Source organism: Adiantum capillus-veneris, chromosome 9 (assembly GCF_014529385.1).
Source record: "Adiantum capillus-veneris isolate H3 chromosome 9, ASM1452938v2, whole genome shotgun sequence".
Lineage (NCBI taxonomy): Eukaryota > Viridiplantae > Streptophyta > Polypodiopsida > Polypodiales > Pteridaceae > Adiantum > Adiantum capillus-veneris.
The window spans coordinates 60,760,009-60,775,482 of record NC_140939.1 but is presented as its reverse complement, the minus strand read 5'-3'; the positions used below and the strand labels follow the sequence as shown (position 1 = coordinate 60,775,482).

At 45.3% G+C, this 15,474-nt stretch overlaps 1 long non-coding RNA gene across 1 annotated transcript in view; it reads right to left on the bottom strand.

The window, feature by feature from the left end:
- Positions 1-3,561: 3,561 nt before the first annotated feature.
- LOC147450554 (uncharacterized) overlaps positions 3,562-15,474 on the bottom strand; it is a 94,318-nt gene continuing 82,405 nt past the window's right edge. Inside the window, exon 4 of the long non-coding RNA XR_015189284.1 lies at positions 3,562-3,813. This is a non-coding gene — a long non-coding RNA (uncharacterized LOC147450554). The remainder of the gene's footprint in view (positions 3,814-15,474) is intronic.

The window sequence follows — 15,474 nt, the reverse complement described above, 5'->3', positions numbered from 1 at the left end:
TTCATGCAATACCGTGAATAGGTATTTCAACAAAAACATGGGATCCAATGGGACTAGGTTGCTCACCATTTTGGTATAGCCTTTGCCTCCACTCTTTGCAATTCAACTTTTTTGTTACCACCCTAGCTTCCATTCAAATTTTGAACTTCGTTCAGATACTTTGATGACATCCTCTTAATAGATGCAGATCTACATGATGTACTTGATGAGGAAAGGGCTGAAAATGAGCAGGCTAGAGGTATGCCAAAATGGTTGGTGCACACTTTGCGTGACAGTAAATTGGATAAACCTTTGTCTATTCGTACTCGTTCAGGCTCTCGCCATGCATCTTATGCATCAGATTGTTATGCTTTGGCTGTGTCTAGCTTACATGATGTTGAGGAGCCACTATCTTTTGATGAAGCACAGAATTCAGAAAATTGGATGGCTGCCATGCAGTCAGAATATGATGCACTTATAGAAAATGACACATGGACTTTATGTGATTTGCCTCCTGGAAAAAAGGCAATTGGTACGAAGTGGGTTTACAAGTTGAATTGCAAGCCGGACGGTGAGATCGATCGCCATAAGGCTCGACTTGTTGCAAAGGGTTATGCACAGCAAAAAGGCATAGATTATGAAGAGACTTTTGCTCCCACTTGTCGTATGACCACTGTGCGTTTTCTATGTGCATTGGCAATTCATTTTGGTTGGGATGTACATCAATCAGACATTGTTATTGCTTTCTTGAATGGTGACATATTTGAGGAAGTTTATGTAACGCAGCCTCGCGGTTTTGTCATAAAAGGACAAGAGGACAAAGTGTGCAGATGTAAGAAGGCTTTGTATGGGTTGAAGCAATCTCCTCGTGCTTGGTATGAGAAAGCTGACACTCATTTGGTCAATCGAGGCTTTCGTAATAGCCCAACAGAAAGCACATTCTATGTAAAGCGTGAGGATGATGTGCTTCTCATTGTGGTTCTTTATGTCGATGATTTGCTGACCACTGGACCAAATGAGAGACATATTGCTGAATTTAAGGATGATTTAAATGCTACTTTCAAGATGAAAGATTTGGGATTGTTGCATCATTACTTGGGTATACAGTTTAAGCATTGTGATGGTGGTATTGCCTTGTGTCAGAAAAGTTACATAGAGACATTGCTATGTAAGTTTGGACTTGAGGATTGCAAACCTATTGCCACTCCCATGGAAACAGATTTGAAATTGAGTCTACATGATGCTGGCGATCCTGCTGATGTCACTCTTTACCAAACTGCTGTTTGATGCCTCATTTATGTATGCAATACGAGGCTAGATATTCAGTTTGCACTCACAGACCAACAGATTTATGCATAGCCCAGGGTCTAAGCATTGGCAGGATGTCAAGAGGATTTTCCGCTACCTTAGTGGCACTTTACATCTTGGCTTGTGTTATCCCAAGGGGGGATCATTGCCGCCAGACTTACATGCTTTTTCGGACTCAGATTGGGCTGGTTGTTTTGACACGCGAGTGTCCACAAGTGGTTTTTGTTTCATGCTTCGCAGTTCATGTATATCATGGTTGAGCAAGAAGCAACCTACTATGCCCACTTCGAGTTCATGTATATCATGGTTAGCAAGAAGCAACCTACTATGCCCACTTCGAGTTGTGAGGCTGAGTACAGGGCAATCTTCACAACTACGGTTGAGTGTGTATGGCTCAGACGCCTTATGGCTGATTTGGGTGTTGGACAGGACACTGCCAACACTATCTACACTGACAATCAGAGCGCATTGGCAGTTGCGAGGAACCCAGTTTTTCATGCTCGCACAAAGAACATTGAGGTGCATTACCACTATGTCAAGGAGAGGCTCTCAGCAGGAGAGATCAGCTTGGCTTATGTGCCAACACAGGACCACCTTGCAGATCTTTTCACAAAGGCATTGTCTCGTGAGAAGCTTGAATCTTTCCGCAAAGCTTTGGGCTTACTCCCCTTTGTGGACTGATCTTGTCCTCAGGGCATGGCACTTCCCTTTACTCATGTGCCAGTTCTCGTTCACCGCATCACTCAGGGGGAATTTTTTACCATATACATGTGGTAGTGATGTGTGTGAACACACTAGGACCGTCGGGGCATTTTTTCCCTCTTTAGGAGTTTTTTTCCCCGTGCATTGTATATACGCCCATCACTCTAGGGCTATCTATCTTTCCATTGCACACCAAGTATACACTCTATTGTGCGCCTTGAGCTTCCTTCGTCTTCTCCAAGCTGTGTGTTTCTCTACAACCCTAATTCCAACATATTGTGGGTGGTGAAGGGCCTCTCTCTCTCACACACAAACACACACACCAACCTCAAAACCCTTCATGGCATACTCAATAGTCTTTTTGTTGCATATATCATCCCCCTTGGGGATCTAGTTTTTGAGAGCCGTAAAGCTAAGCCCTAGAAAAAATATTATAAACATATAGGGTCAGGAAGGTGTGGCCTCAACGAATGTAACCTTCAATATGCCACTTTTGAAGAAAAACCACCAACTCACCACTCCCTCTAGAAGACATGAGTGCAATTTAGTTATTTTCATAATCCAACAATGTTCGAAGGAACCATGTCTGACAATAAAAGAAAATTCTTTATGCCTCTTTTGTAGCTTGAAAGGCTATACTTTGCAAGCAAATGCTCACAACACATACCAAATGCAAATACCAAATGCTCAAAGCAAGTTATAGAAAGTTGCATTCATGGCCTTATTCGTAGAAGTAAGTGAACTGGAGGATGATTCTGCACAAGTTGTGAGCGCAACAAGAAAAAGGCTTTCTCGAACAATAGCCCGTTGTCTGCAGGCAAAAGTGCATGTGGGTGAATGCAAGCTAACGGACTTGCTTCTCGAAGAACAAGGTGGTGCTTGCAAACATGAGGAGCTAGTCTCACAGAGCACTAGAGCAACCAAGCAAGCCGCTTCCTGCAGGGGTAGCGCTGGTGTAAGAGGGCGCTATAACAACCAACCAAGGGCAGCACTGGTGTAAGAGGGAGAAAGAGAAGGTTCGCGCAACAGGATAGGGTGTAAAGTGAGCGCAACGAGTGAGGGAGGGGAGGTTGCAGCAAGAGGACGGGGGGAGGGCAAGATGCCACAAAATCTTTGAACAATTCAATTTTTTTAACTTGCTTCCAGGTAGTACATCAAAGACTGATTCAAATCAAATCTGTGTTTTTAGATGCCAACGTGATGGTTTCATACATCAAGATAAGCCTAAATTTATCTTTAAACTAGAGTGCAAGGTATAGACTCGTGGTTGTCATCTACAAGACTATATAACCAGCATTCCCATCATGCCTATCAACTAAATACTACGGTATCCCCACGAACAATGTTAGTGCCCAATAGTGGGTGTCAGCTAATACATGGTTCTACACAGCCACACCACACACAGTCAAAACACAAAAGCACACATCAATACAAGGATTGTACTGAGTTTCTGTCATAACTCTAGGGATGAATCCTGTCACACAAAATAAGGTAGTTGATTAAGTATACACACCACAGAAGAGAAAAAGAATTAGCACAATATCAGTTGGTCGTAACTCATACTAAATTTTCACGAGTGTTCGATCAACATGTCTGTTAAATGATCAAAAAATATACCCATATAGTCTGTTGAATAGCCTTTCTAATTGGCAAAACATATTCGTTTTCATCATCATAACATGAGCACGGTTTAAAACAAAACCATATAAATTTAACTTGTTAAAATTGCAATAACTAATAGGTCTTTGCAACGAGCACCTTGGCAAGACGGTAACACAAGAAAGCCAGCATCAAACATCTTGTCACATGCTACCACTGCCCATGCTGTCACAGAGCAAGAAGAACCTTGTCAAGATTGGCTATGCATCACTTCAACACCAGCTTGCGCATCAAAAAAAGAATTGATCTTTTTGCAAATTTCATTGCACGTTCCAAAGTTTGACATCCGATAATTTGACCCATAATCAGTGATATAAAAAAATCTCTCGTCCATAAGTTAATGAGCATTCAATGAGGAATTTAGAATGATTTGAAGTCTCTAGGGTCGTGGGGTAAGGGATCTGTGCCGTTCATTTACTAGGCATTATTAACCGTAATCAGTGTTAGAAAAAAACGGGGGTCCAGTGTATTTTAACCGGCTGAAATCCTAAAATCCCGGTTAGATTTTGAGCTTGCCTTGAAGAAAACCGAGAAATTTTCGAGAGTTTTAGTGTAATTACCGGCAAAAGCTTCAAATTTTGACCTAAAAACCAAGTTTGCCCTTATTTTCTTCGCTTAGGAAAAATGTATTTTTCTAGCCCTGACCGTAATTTCTGCCCAGGCCCGTTCGATGTTTGACAATACAACACCCATAATGTGCATGGCAATGATTGCCAATCATCATACGACACTTCAGCAAGCAGAATATTATGCCTATTTCTGCTGCCTGTACATGCGCTGCGAGACTGCACTGCATCGTGGTCAAAGACCAATGCTTGGCCCAACTCCCCTGCACCTTGTCGGTCAGGAAAGGTCCCCTTTCCACAAACCCGCCATGCACTGTTCGGGAAAAATCATTTCTCCAAACATACAAAATTCCCTTTCTTCAATTTTACAAGAGGAAATTTAGAAAAGTAGGTTAATGTTTTGGGTTTTTACACTAATTTTCTCTATTTTCAAGCGGAATTTCTCCTTTTCCCCTTGCCTTCAACCGACATTTTTGAAATTCAAAACGGCACGATATTAAGCTGAGACACAGTTTTCCCGAACACTGCCGCCATGTCTCCCAGCTCCCCGTCGGTTGCCATGGGGTCGCAGTTTTTACTGGGAAAGGTCACTGAATGACCTTTCCCCACCCCTTAATCACTACTTTGTTCTTCTGGTACATGAATCTCAACATTTAAAGCATTGTTTTGGTAGAATACAAATTTGGCTTACGCAAACTTTCCCTACAAACTGTTTTCAAATGCCAAATTTAGTCTCCTTTTTTAGTTTCGAACGGAACAAGTTCAATTATTTAATAGCTTGCAGAAACAATCCAAGTAAGCTTTGATCTGCTGCCTCTTAATTTGTAAGGCATATAATTTACGATGGAATAGAAACTAGGCCTTGATATATCACAGCCACTCAAACAAACCTGCCATAACATAGCTTCTAATACACCAGGGGCATGTTCATAGGGGATCAAGGGTGGAGCCAAAATCACAAAATTGCCCCAATGTTACCAATCTGCCTACACTTACATTATGACTTGATCTACATTTCAAATTGCATGCGGGTGTAGTGGGCTTGATATGGGAAGTCATGGGTTCAAGATGGTGTGGTGCATCAAATTTACTTTTAGGCCCAAAGTTACAAAGTTTTCCAACTTTACCACACCGCATCGCATGCCTTACATGCTCCCAACCGTAGATCCCATTTGAAATGCCAGTGTAAGATAGTGTGGGACGTTACAGTGTTCTGAATTCGTTGGGAGTAGCGGTTACAATATACAACCTTTAATGCAATTTTAATCAGCTGAAATCTCAAATATACACTAGATTCTAAGTGTCTTGCCAAAAAATCGACGGAAATTTTACACATTACAGCATTACAACTGGAAAACACTGACATTTGACACAAAAATCGGGAGCGATTTAATTAATTGGAAGATGATTCTGTTAAGCATTATTGGGAGTAGCACTTAACAAGTTCTGTAAAAAGAAAGCCACTTTTTGTAGCTTTAAAGATACTGAAGTACTCTATGTGTTCGCAAGGATCTTTTAAAACCTCTATGTTAAAATGTTGACAAGAATTGATTGACCCCTCTTCTTTGATGAATTAGCACTATTTCTTATTAAAAAAAAACCTCGTTAACTAACGTACCTCCGTTAAATGCTTAAATTTTGAAAAATAAAAAACCCCTCCTGTTGAATTCATGTCGTATAATCACATGATTACCTAGTGGACCCCCAAGCTTACGTACCAAAAGAAAAATTTAAGGACTCTCAAGAGATCTAAACATAAAATTCTTTTGCCCAAATTAACAAAATAAATGAAGTACTAAAGTTTTCTTTCCATAACCATCTAAGGGCTAATCCAATTAAAACACACAAACTTAGAGGTACCAGGCGAGGGCTATGAATGGCAGCAAAGAGGATGAAGGCTCTCATCTGAGCAAAACGGCAGAAGAAAACAAGAGGAAGAATATGGAGGAAGTTTCTCTTCAAGTTGAGTTGTCCAGCTGTTTCAATGATTGAGGGACTACATATTCAATCTTGGAAATGTGAAGGGAATCAAATCGGTAAAAATGAGTGCTCTGTTTTAGGACGAGATAAGAAAGTCAATTACAAACTGCCGGGTGATCCAAGAATATCACTTGGATGTCACCAGTTGTAGAAAACAAGCAGCAGCGAAAAAGCTCCCATTCTACGAGGAGAGACCACTCGGTATTAATGGGGAGCGAACTATAATAAATAGCGATCTTGAACTGCAAGTGGTGTTGAATCATTCCTTAGGAGGAGTCTTGGGCATGAGGATTAAGTGGGCGGAGCAATATCTCACCATTATTAACAGATACATCCCTTGTGATGCCAAGGGAACAGCCAAAATTTGGGTGGATATGAGAAATAAGCGTTTGGAAGGAGATCGATGCACCATGGAAAATATTAATATGGTGGAAGCTAGAGAGGACAAGACGGGCTCATCTAGCCTCTTGACATGTTCCGAGAAAACAAAATGGGAAGCTCATGGGCACTAACCGACTTATGGATGATTTGTCCATGGAATAGCTCACCTTACCTCTCGCACCAAGGGATTGGCTTCCACCATCAATGGAGCAAAGTGTAGATACCTCCTAGAGTATGTCAGGCCATTTACCCAACAGATAAATTTGAAAGGGCTGAGGAGGAAGATTAATTGCTATCCGTTTAGTTGTAATCTTTGAACCTCCAAGCGCAGTAGGACACGTTCTGGGGAGCGTTTGGCAATAGCATGCCTCTATATCTCATGGCCTGTACCTTTTTAGGTTATTTGCGACGAAATTGTTCCTCAATGGCTGTATGTCTTTATGTCCTATAACATCCATATGTAAGCATCTATGTGGCATTGTGACGTGTCACTGAATATATTCCTGATTGGGTGAGATTGCATAGGTATGTCGCTTTAGTCCATCAAGACACCCCTTTAGAGATCAGCATGGTCAGATATTTTATCAAACTTGAGTTTTTTTGAAGATATAATCACGGACAATTACACTCCTTTCAAGAGGGGGATATTTCACAAATTGCTAATGTGTCAACCACTAAAGACGTAGGAGGTTACAACTCCCTCATCCTAACCCTAGCCAACCTACACATCCCGGGCGAGGGGCCTAAACCCTAGCAAAAGAAGAAGAAGAAGAAGAGGAAGACTTTCAAAGTTACTGAGTCGGCCAAGCGGCCTAAAACCTCTAATTGAAGACTTAGGGGTTCGGATGAAAAATCATACCCCTAACAACTTGTAGATCAGTGGCAAAGCGGCCTAAACCCCTAAAAAAACTTCCACAAGCCAATTATGCATAAAATATGTTCACATGGTATGCTGTACAGACATCCCGGATTTTGTGCTGGCAGGTTGTACCGAATTCCACGGTTTCGGACTGACAACTTTTGCGGCACCACATTTTGGACCACATAATTTTAAAACTTTGCTTTTCATGCAATTGCTTTTGGATGGGCCTTGGATCTTAAAATAACCCTTGTGGGCTCTCTTTGACATTCTACCGCGTGGAGAGCACAGCAGAGCCACAAAGTTGTACCTTGTTATGGCAATATAAAGAAATACCAATAGGGATGCCAAGGTTTCGACCCAATGTCATCTAGGATTGAAACTCGGCCACTCTCTCTCTCTCTCTCTCTCTCTCTCTCTCTCTCTCTCTCTCTCTCTCTCTCTCTCTCTCTCTCTCTCTCTCTCTCTCTCTCTAATTGGGATTGCAGTGGATCATGCTCTATTGACCTTATAAATCTCCTTCCAATACAATGCCTCTCAAGTACAAAGGAAGAAGACACACACAAGATATACTTTCACGCCAGAAACTGATTCAGTCTATGTGGAAAAGATCTATAATAGGATGTGGACAGCCGAGCTAGTATATACTGTAGAGGAGATTACTTCTCAATTAACAGAGATACTACATGGAGTAGCACAAGAGGCATACCCACATACTCAACCTGATCAGAAGAGAGGATCTGGGAACATGCCTCAAAACAGTTGGTATGACGAGGAATGCAGAGAGACGAGAACCCAGGTCCAGAAAGAGCTTACACTTGGGATCATCACATATAAGCAGTCTCGGATTGCTCTTCGGCGTATAGTACGTCGCAAGAAAAGGGTATTTTTAGCCAAACTGGAGAAGGATTTATATCAGCTCTTCTTGAGTCAAGACTCACATGAGGCCTGGCGCTTATTTCACGAGCACTCACCGCCTCTGACGATTACTTCTCCTGAAATCTGGGCTCAATATGTAACATCATTATATATGGTATCTGGACAGCCTCCATTACCAGATCCGCTAGACCCATGCCCTGCTACTAGTACTTTCTTTACTACGGAAATGGTGGAAAAAGCCATTGATAAGATGAAGACAAGAAGAGAATAGGATCATGATGGTTTAGTAGCAGACCATCTGATCCATGCCAGGGATCTACTTTCAGAAGTCCTTGCTCGTCTGTTTAATCGGGTCATGTGTGAAGGATTACCTGAACCTTGGAAATTATCTACTATCGTACCTATTTTCAAGTCAGGGGATCCTATCATACCCGAGAACTACTGTACCATTATGGTAGGTCACACTTTGACCTGACTGTACGCATCCATTCTTGAACAAAAATTGAGTAGATGGGCAGAGAATGAGGGCATAAGGGCAAGAGGACAAGCTGGATTCAGAAGGGGTTATTCCACTTTAGATCATATTATTACGCTCAAATCCATTATTGAGGAAGGAACAGCAAACGGGAGAAGGATGTATTGTTGCTTTGTGGATTTTCGGAAAGCTTTTGATACAGTACCAAGGGCCAGATTGATGCGCAGGATGCAAGAGTTAGGGGTCCCCAAAGAGATTATTTGGGGGATCATGGACTTATACGCGTCAGTAACTGGTTATGTACGTACTCCAAAAGGGGATTCCAACATTGTTCATTCCACCGTTGGAGTAAAGCAAGGATGCCCACTATCCCCTACTTTATTTGGTATGTACATAGATGAGGTATCAGATTACATTGATAGAGAAGGTGACATAGGTGCTCAACTTGCAGGGTCATGGATCCCTTTGTTGTTGTATGCAGATGATATTGTATTGATAGCAGAATCACCAGATGGAATGCAAAGGCAACTAGATGCATTACATAAATTCGCGAGGACAGTGGACTCTCGGTAAACTTGGGTAAAACCAAAGTTATGGTGTTTAGCACCACACCGCAGTGGGTTAGGAGATTGGCACCTACATTTTCATATGGCCAGGATATAGTAGAGTACACAGATGCATACACATACCTTGGTGTGGTATTTGCAAGACAGAAGTTTACTCTTAAGAAAGCAACGGATGCTAGATTATCCAGAGCCTCTGCGGCCCTAGGAGGGTTGGAGAGGATGTGTTCACGAGTGCAGTTTCAAGAACCACAAACAAAACTTTGGCCAATGGAGAGACCTTTGGTATCTATGATTTCCCGAATGATTAGAGCCAAGGCCTCCGTACCACACGCGATTATCCGAGCGGAACTAGCTGCCCCTCCGATAGAAATTGAAGCTCTTACCATATCAGTGTTTTTTATACATGGTTTGTGGGATACAAATAATTGCCGATATACTAGATTGGTCCTCGAATCCTCTTGACAGTTAGCAATGAAAGGGGATACATCATGCTGGTATGCGCAACTGTCTTCGTGGTTTCAGAGACACGGGTTCAATATGGAAAGATTACCCCCCCTTCCAATACCCTCTTGAGGCTCCATCACTGGCAATTACACAAACGGAGATTAATAAAATCATCTGACAAGATCTTATACAGCTGGATACTAAGAGGACATGGGTAGACCCTACACAAGAATTGGGCATGAGGATGGCCGACTACAAAGAAAACTTCCTACAACTATCTGAAGATGGATTTGTGATTCGCCCGAGTTACATGGATACCCACCTATCTCATGGTTTGAGATGTGCTATTGGTCAGATTCGTACATCCTCACACCAATTGGAAATTGAATTTGGCAGATTTAGGGGAATCCCACCTGAGAGCAGAATTTGCAAGTTATGCGGAATGGAGCCGGAGACAAAATTACACTATATATACCACTGCACAATATACTATGAGATACGTGGGCGTTTTCATTGCCTCTTTAGAGAAGGCATTGGACCTCTAGATAGAATCATGCAATACCAAGATCAAAGATGCTTAGGCTTGTACCTACTGGAACTACATCGGCACAGGGATAATCTAATGAGAAGACAAAGAGCACTACAGCCTGAGAGGCAGATCACAGATTTCTTCGGATCGAGAGAAGCAGGAGTGGAAGGGGAAGCAAGACGCCAGCAACCAACACAAAGGAGTACCCACATTCATACCAAAGGCACTCTAATTGACAGAGCGATTGAGCTTAGGAAATCGAGACGACCACGACCAAGATGCAGAAGCACACTTCACCGGAGGAGACTACAACAAAGGATTAGAAGCATTCTAGCCAGACATTGTAGCAGATTCACCACTTTGTCTTTAGTTTTTTCACATTTACTTTCACACTTGGTACTTTCGTACTAAGGTACCCAGACATTGTAGCAGATTCACCACTTTTGTATTAGTTTTCTCATAGGTCATTCTGGCCCTTTGAAGATGTTAATATAACATTTCATTTCTCCACCTCAGTTTCACCCTCAACAACCCCCCCTCCCCCGAGTTCCACCCCTCCTCCTCAGCCCCCCGACCTCCTTCTCCCCCCGCCTCTCCTCCTCGCCCCTCTACCTTTGTTGATCCTCCTCGCCCCTCTTCTCCCCCCCTCCCCCTGCTCCTACACCACAGTCGACCCAAGGGGTAGGGCCATCCTCGGTTGCTAGGAGATCTTTGGCAGCGCCTTTGACACGAGTCGCTTGGCGAGAGATGGACAGCCTTTCTTGCGACCCCCTCTTCTGGAGCAGACGTCTCCCTTTGCAGCAGTCCCTTGTGGTCTGACGAGCTTCGACAGTCGGCGTCGATGGGACTTCTTTGCCTACGACTTTACACGCTTTCTCAGCGACTCCTCATCAGACCTTGAGGCAGCCTGCTTCAGGGTTCATGTTTTGTTCCTTGCAGCTAGGGGGATAGAGGCCTTGCACTCAGCAGTTGGCTTCTCTTTTCCCCTTTGCGGTAGAGACCAGACTGAGTGGACTTTCGACTCAGTGTTGGAGTGGCTACAGACACAAGCCATAGAGTTCTCTCACCACATGGGAGACCTAGGAGTTACAGACATGCTTCAGACTCTTTGGCCATTGGCCAAGTTTGCTGTGACCCCTCCAGATGCAGCAGGATGTAGACACATTGTGGTTCACTTCTTTGTTGATACGCAGTGCCCGCCATGTACACATTCAAGAGGACTTCTGGACAGAGGAGGTTGCTTTACGCACGGCTCGGTCTACTTGGGCTTGGGCCAAGCACACTTTGCAGTCACGCCTATCTAGAGGACGCTCGGATGCGGATTACTCCCCATCCAAGCCAACCTCGAAGATAGCACGTTTAGCTGCTGCGGCAGTATCTGTTCTCTCTCACTCCCCATGAGGATCGTCTCATGGAACGTGCAGGGATTAGGTGGCCCCCAGTTTCAACATCAGAGGGGCCGACTGCGTCAGGAGCTTCAGCGATGCCTTGTGGGAGGAGAGATTGACCTCCTTATGCTACAGGAGCATCATCTGTGTGAGAGCCACATTGGACGTTGTGGTCAGCTTTTGCGTGGACGATATGATACTTTTTGGTCAACTGCTTTTGGACCTGGAGGCATCCATGGTGGGGTATGTATGACTATTGCGGATTCTTTGCAGCAGGCCATTGTGGGCAGAGAGATTATTGTGCCAGGCAGGGCTCAGTGGATCACTATGCACGTTCAGTGTTGCCTTGTGGGCTTCCTGAACATCTATGCGCCCAATGTAGTGAGTGCACCACGAGCAGAGTTTTGGTCACAGATTGTTGGTCTCTGCCACAGGAAGAGCAGTGGTGCATAGGGAGTGACTTCAACATGTTGGAGGACCCCTCTGACAGGATCGGTCACAGATTGTTGGTCTCTGCCGCAGGCAGAGCAGTGGTGCATAGGAAGTGACTTCCACATGTTTGAGGACCTCTCTGACAGGATTGGTGGTAGCCATGCTACTGTGCATGGAGTTGAGCTGACAGCTTGGGAGAGGTTTTGTATGACCCTGAGGGTTTCGGATGTGTGGCAGCATTCTAGCTTTGTGAGGCCCCCAGACACCCTGGCCTTCTCTCGTCGGACCACAGAGTAGAGGAGTAAATCTATCACAGATAGATCGCTTCTACACTAGTGACCGCTTCTATGACTCGGGTGGGACAGTTGGCATTTTGGCAGGGACTTTCTTCTCGGACCATGCACCAGTGATCCTCACAATGGCAGATAGGCAGAGGAGGGGAAGCACGATGCTTCGCATCCCTAAGAGGGTCTTTCTGGACTCTACACTCAGAGAACGAGTGGAGGATCTTTAGATAGAGAGCTTAGACATGCAGGATTCTTCTGCTGACATAGTGGCCTCAGGACTAGCTCAGCTTAATTGATTCTTTCTTCAGGAGTCTTTGGCTCTCCTGGCTGCAGCAAGAGAGGAGCAGCAATGTCTCCGACAGGGCATTGCTTCCTTGCAAAGGATGCAGGAGCAGCATCCAGACAGTCCTTGGTTGGAGGAGCAATTACAGCAGGCTCGCCAGGAGCTTGTTAGCACAGAGGAGCAGTGCCATGAGTTTGCTTTGCATAGACAGGCATCTCAGTGGACGTCAGTGGGTGACAGAGTGACTGGTGCTTTCTTTGAGGAATGGGACCTCGGCATACGCATGCCAAGGTTAGTAAGTTGAGGAGGCCCGACGGGTCAGTTGCTTCTGAGCCAGAGGACATGCGTGCAATTGCTACTGACTTTTACCACGACTTACTGTCAGCAGAGCCTCAGTCAGAGCGTCAGGATGCATGCAAAGAGCAGGTGTGGACGCAGATGCCTTGTCTTGTGACTAAGGAGATGCGCCAGAGGTTTGAGCTGCCACTTCAGCTTGAGGAGTTGCACACGGCTCTTAGTGCACTCCCCCATGGTAGCTGTCCAAGTGAGGATGGCTTGACTCCCAGTTTTTTCTTAGAGCACTGAGACTTGCTTGGCCGAGATCTCTGTAGTGCTTTTCAGTACATCTTGCACACAGGAGAGATGCCTTACAGCATGAGCGAGGGCCTGATCTACCTCATTCCCAAGGAGGGTGGCTCCTTGGATGAGATTCGACAGTGGCGCAACATCACCATCCTCAACACAATCTACAAAATTATTTTCAAGGCTCTGAGTTTGAGGATTCAGCCACTTCTAGAGAGACTTATACATGGGACTCGGACAGGTTTTGTCAAGGAGCGTAGTATCCTTGAGAACATCTTTACTTTTTGGGAGGCTTCTGTCCTAGCGCGGCTCCGTGGTGAGGATCTAGTGATTCTTCTTCTCAATTTTGACAAGGCCTACTATAGAGTTGACAGGGATTTTCTGGAGGGCACTCTATGTAGGATGGGCTTCTCAGATGCTTGGATCAGAGGGGTGTCAGCTTTGTACAGACGGGCACACAGTTACGTACTTTTGTCAGGAGGTAGAGGTGATCGTTTCATGCTCACACGTTCGGTCACAAGGCTGCCCTCTTGCCCCCTTCCTCTTTCTGTTGTATGCTGAGGCGATGAGCATGTTTTTGGTGTCACAACAGGTTGGTTGGCAGGGCTTAGCACTTCCTATTCGGGGAGATGAGCTACTGGACACAGAGTTTGAAGACCACTCAGCCTTGTACTTGGATGGCCAGGAGGCCAACCTTCACAAGTGTGAGCAGGCTCTAGAGACCTTCAGTTGTGCATCTGGCGCACTGATCAACTGAAGAAAGACAGTGGCTTTCTCGGTTGGTAGTGCTCCTATGTCCGATTGGATGCCAAGTGAGGGTTTCAGGTGGATTCCCCCAAGGACTGCAGTTTGGTACTTGGGCTGTCAGGTTGGTTTTGACTTGTCTCCCGAGCAGCAGATTGCTCCCCTCCTCCTGTTTATCAGGAGGAAGTTGTTACATTGGAGCTCAGCACGACTCTCTCAGGCAGACAGAGTTGTAGTGGCCAACCACGTGTCGTATCACTTCTTGCTGGATCTTCTCGAGTTCTTGTATCAGCCACGTAGAGAGGCTAATCAGGAACCTCCTTTGGTCAGGGCGTGACACTCAGATACCCTGGGCCAAAGTGGCTTGGCAGGTCATCACTCTTCCTTGTTCTCAAGGAGGGTTTGGGATCATAGACCCAAAACAGCAGAGTAGAGCCCTTCTTGGGATGTTCATCGTCAGAGGACTTCTTCCAGGTGAGGAGCCCTAGAAGGAGTTCTTGCTACAGCGGCTTCGTGCTAGGGTGCCTCAAGCTGGAGGCCCCTGGCGACCTTCGACTAGATGGATTTTCACAGAGATGCGCAGAGTTGGCTTGAGCAGGAGACTAGAGGACTGCTTCGCTGTGAGTTTGCTTCGATCTTGCAAGCACCTGCGATGAGGCCTGGAGCAACGTCAGCCTACTTGCACAGAGGGGCGCCTGAGATAACCCCTTGTTTGGAACCCCATAGTTAGCACTCACAGAGGCCACTTGGTTGGTAGTCGGCGTCATGTTTCCTGGGGTCCCATGGCAACGGGTCCAACACACTCTTTAGGTGACTGGTTACAGTTTTCAAGCTTGTCAGAGGAGCTGCAGGGCTTTCAGCTCTACAAGGCATGAGAGGGGTGCAAGCATGTGCTAGGACATCTAAGAGGGAGTACCAATTGAGTGGCTCACACCTCTCGAGCCAGCAGCGCCCAGATGGATGGGATCCTTCACGCGACTGAAGGTTCTCAGCTCACTTCGGGCTTGTTCAGAGACTATACCCTCCCTATTTTCTGAGTTACAGGGTGAGGGACGCTTACAGCGAGTTGCAGTAGAGGCCCCGCAAGTGGCAAAGTGTTGTTTTCAGAGGATCCGGGTGGTGAGCATCTGTGGGAGGACTTGTGTCATCGATCCTGACCCAGCAGCTCTTGAGACTGGACACTGGAGACTGTGGGCCTGGGAGAGTTGTCCACTGGCACGAGTACAGTGGGATCCTGGAGAAGGGCTTTGGAGGGACCCTTTCTCTTCTGCATACCACCCAAGTGTCCCTTTCTTTCAGTACACTGTTCGACTTGGACGTCACATACGTGCAGCACAGAGAGAGGCTCGCCGTGCTGCAACACCTCATTGGCAGGAGGAGAGTCTCACAACTGAGTTCTTGGCAACTTTTTGGGAGAGGTTATGGGACTCG